At 41.1% G+C, this 4,615-nt stretch overlaps 1 non-coding gene across 1 annotated transcript; it reads right to left on the reverse strand.

Moving 5' to 3' along the window:
- Nucleotides 1-4,295: 4,295 nt before the first annotated feature.
- LOC148698022 (small nucleolar RNA R71) lies at nt 4,296-4,406 on the reverse strand. The gene has a single exon (XR_015961166.1). It is a non-coding gene; the product is annotated as a small nucleolar RNA R71 (small nucleolar RNA).
- Between the last annotated feature and the right edge of the window lie 209 nt (nt 4,407-4,615).

The following is a 4,615-nucleotide window of genomic DNA, read 5'->3' on the forward strand; positions in this document are numbered from 1 at the left end:
TTTGCGCAGGGCAATTGTGTGTTGAAATGGAGAGGTCTTAATTGTGCACTTTGTTCTCTATTTATAGCAGTAAGAACAAATCCTAACCATACTCGAACTAGGACTCCTTACCCCAATCCATCTTATCTCGGCCAATCCTCCTTCTATTAGGATTTTGAATTCAACCTCTTATTAGGCCACATTCACTTTCACTTTCCAGTATCCTTACCTGGCCGAAAATCTTTATTGCATCAGGATTTAACCTCTTCATTCATCCGCTTCGCAATAGGGCCCATCACTTCCTATTCATCCGAAATGTTCTTTTCCCAAACACGACTTGGCCGACCTTAGTTAGGCGGCCCATGAACCAGCCGATTTGTAGTAATCCTCGAGCAGAGCTTCTGGGCTGAGAACAATTTCATACTCGGCCCAGCCCAACAATTTTAGGTCCAAACATTGCTCCCTCGCTTCTGAAGTCGTCGACCGTCAATCCTCGATCGAATCTCGACCTTGAAGAAGCGAAAACGCCTTTTGTCATTAGACTTAACTGTCTCAACAACCACCACTATACGCATTTATGAAATGTGATTGGACGATCTTTGTCCTTCCCGATGCCTTGCCACGTGTCGATTCCTCGATAAACCTAGGAGCCTTTAATCATGGCCCTCGAAAACGTGCGTCTGTCGAAGCGTCATTTCCGCATTAATTCCGTCGTAACACGTAATCGTGCGTCCTTGAACCGTGAAAACCTCGATCCTTTCCCCGAGATCCCCTAGATATCCATAATGATTAGGAATTTCCCGGTCGATTCCACCCTAAATTTTGAACATCGAATCCTTTTGAAGATCGAACGTTTAACATTCCTCTCAATACGCCTATAAATACCTGAAACCTTCCTATTCATACATTACGCTTCCAAAACCTTTAAATCTTCTTGTCATTCTACTTTCAAAATCCCAGAAAACCTTCCAAGCTCTCCCAGAAATCTCTCCAAGCTCTCCACAATGGCTTCCAACACCTTTATTTCCAAACTTTCTGATGAATGCGATAAATGCCGGGACTTTACCAACCGGAGTACCATAAAAAACCTGCGATTTGAAGGTAACTTAAACGCCTCTCATCAAATCTTAGGACCACTTTTCAAGGACAACGTTCCGGCATCCATTACCAACCTCCTCAAGGATCACTGCCTGGCACCCCTACATCAAGGTTTCGATTAGTCGAAGTGGGAATCAACTAAACCCCAAGGGGCTTGGCCTTCAACCACCTCGGCTTGGGTAGCATGGGTCAAAAGGATGGAGAAATTCTTTAGCAAAGAATTGAGGGTTCTTGGTATCTACGACGCCATTAGGCTCTCGACCATCGAGACTGTTATGGACAAGGAGCTTCTTATGGCAGCTTTAATTCTACCGTTCGACCTCATTGGTCTTACCGTTCTTGTCATCTCAGCCATTCTCGGGACCTCTCATTTGGGTCTTCAGGTCGACGTCTCTCTCTGGGTGTCCATCTAGTCTCAACCTCAAGATGCTCTTCGACGAATGTGCCTTCGAATCGCTGAGGAAGAAACACCAAAAGCCTCTAAAAGAAGAAGTTTAGAAACTGCACAAGAACTTCTTCAACTACAACACCCTTATCCAACACTTCGCTAGCCGAGACGAAGAAAACCTTAGGAAAATGGAGTATGAAGCCTTTCTTTTCTATTGGTACAACAAATTCATTTGTTGTACCAAATCAAATAAGTGTTTAGTCGAGAACATGCCGGTTGCTCAGGCAGTTGCCAGTGGTCATGTCCCGGCCCTCAGCTCCACTGTTCTTGCCCTTACCCGTTGTTTGGCCGAGGCAACGATAAACAAGATTGATCCACACCAGACTGGCCCACTCTGGGTTCTTCAACTCTAGTTGCAGGTCTATTTCGCCACCTGATAGGAGCATATTTAGGCGACTTACTTAGCTTTTTTTCGTGCATCTATGTTGTTAATTCATAGTTGTTTTAGTAGTTTAAGCCATTTTCGTGTGTTTTTAGGTTCATATGGCTAAGGAAGCAAAAAGATGCATTTTGGAGCAAAATTGGGCTTGGAATGGATAGCATATGCTTGGAGCCAAAGTGTTGGACGAATTTGAAAGCCTTGTATGCACTTTGGACATAAAACAAAGGGCCTAGCCCAATCAAACAATCCTTTGAGCCATGCAAAACCTCTAGCCCAATCAACAACCCTTAGCCACATGCATTCACACACACATGCACTTACTCTTTCATCATTGCACCACCATTCACACACACATGCACTTACTCTTTCATCACACACATGCACTTACTCTTTCATCATTGCACCACCATTCCCACACACATGCACTTACTCTTTCATCATTGCACCACCAATTCAACACATGCATTTCCACCTTCCTACTTCATCATTTCAACCACATATTCACCCACATGCACTCTAATCATTCAACACATGCATTCACACACCAACAACCTAGCTCTTTTTCCATCATTATTTCATCCACATGCACTCTCAATCATAACAACCACATTCACTCTTAAACAATCACCCACTTATTCTCCCATTCCCCCTATAAAAACCCATGCATTCATACACAAAAAACACATCTCATTTTCATACACAAGACACCACAAACACATCCAATCTTTCCCTTTTGCCGCAAATCCCCTTCCATTTCTACACAATCTCTTCTCGGCTTCATTCCATTCCATACACTCTCCCATTCGCAGAAACCATTCAACCTTAGCCGCTCCACCTTCATTTACAACACACTTGGAGCACCAACACCGAAGGCAACTCTTAAGGGATTTCGACATCAGTTTTGGTTCAAGGGTTCTTTCTTCTTAATCCTATGTTCACTCATGTTATATATTTTTATGTCAAACCTTTTGTAAACATGAAGTGTAACTAATCTCTCTCTAGGGATTCGATGTAGCCTTGCAAGATTGCCATGTAGTTAATTCAGAATTCTCATTTAATCTATCTATTTCTTGTTTCATTCTCCGATTTAATTGTGACTTAGTGTGTTGATTTTAATGCTTGATCATCATTTGAATTAACCACAGGTTGTTTAGCCAAGATTAAAGCACACATCATGCATAATCTTGGTGGATATGTGAATGAATGAAGGGAATGTTTTGCAAACATCCTGCCGAGTGTTCCCTTTGGTTTTGTGAAAGTTTCTTGTGCACTACATATTCTTGATTAGGAACCAAAGTTGCACATCACAATTAGGCTCATGATTAGAGACATTTGATCAAATCCACACATCATATGGTTGATCATATCTAAGTGAAACAAACTCAAGAAATAGGTAGATGGATGAGTATAATCTGATTCAACAAGCATGGCCTTGGGTTAGCAATGGTAAAATCGAATCCCTAGCTTCATCTCCATTGGTACTATCTCATTTTATTAGTTGTTGATTCATTCATTTTGTGTTTACTTCATTTCTTTATGCTTTCAAGGTACAACAACAACTCTGCCTACATTGATTAGTTTTATTTCTCTAGTAAAGAGTTCTTGCAAAACAAGTGATTATATAGGTCCAATTAGTCCCTGTGGATTCGACACCCTTACTTGTGCCATTATACTAAACATATTCTAGCATGAAGAAGGAAAACATCAATCAAAATGGCGCCGTTGCCGGGGACTGATTTCAGTCCCTTATAATTGCTTGTTTTGATATTAAACCTTGTTCTTTTCATTTTAAGTAGATTTCTGATTTTTATTCAAACTTGTTTTATCTTGTTTCAGGTAGTATATGTCAAATAGACTTGCTGAATTAGGCCAAAGAATTGAACGGTTAAAGGGCAACACTTTGGAAAGCTTTGTGCCAACAAGTTCCTCCATTGTCCGTGAAGAAGAGGAAGGGAAACCGTCTAGTCCAATAAGTGAAGGGTCTGAGCACTTTAATTGGGAAAGAGAAGAAGAGATGGCGGGCAACCAAGATGATCTTCGAGCTTTGGAGGATTTTGCTCAACCAATCATACCAAATTCACCTTCATGCATCTTGCTGCCCACAGAAGCTAGAAACTATGATCTTAAATCTTCACATTTCCATATGTTTCCTTCTTTTTATGGCTTACCTAATGAAGATCCTTTAGCTCATATTAAAGAATTTTACAATGTTGTGAGTGGGTTACCTTTACAGGGAGTAAGTGAAGCAAATCTGAGGATGAGAGTGTTCCCTTACACCTTGAAAGATAGGGCCAAGGGTTGGTTAATGACTCTAGTACCTGGTTCACTCACCACATGGGATGCCGTGGCTAAGAAGTTTTTGGAAAAGTTCTTTTCCACTCAAAAGACAGCCACATTAAGGGGACAAATCTTCAACTTCAAACATGATGATGGAGAACCTTTCAATGAGTGTTGGGAGCGCTTTAAAGGCCTTTTGTTGCAATGTCCACACCATGGGTTACCTCTTCACTTACAAATGCAAATTTTCTATGATGGACTAACCCAAACATGTCAATCAACTGTTGATAATGCAGCAGGTGGAGCTTTGAAGAAAAAGAATGCTCAAGAGTCATATAACATTTATGAGATGTTGGGATCTAATGCTCAACACAAAGATGTAAGGGGTAAGAGAGTTGGAGTATATGAAACAAGCTCTAATCATGATCTTT

The sequence above is a fragment of the Pyrus communis genome, chromosome 3, assembly GCF_041283825.1.
Source record: "Pyrus communis isolate YQ-2024b chromosome 3, ASM4128382v1, whole genome shotgun sequence".
NCBI classification, from domain to species: domain Eukaryota; kingdom Viridiplantae; phylum Streptophyta; class Magnoliopsida; order Rosales; family Rosaceae; genus Pyrus; species Pyrus communis.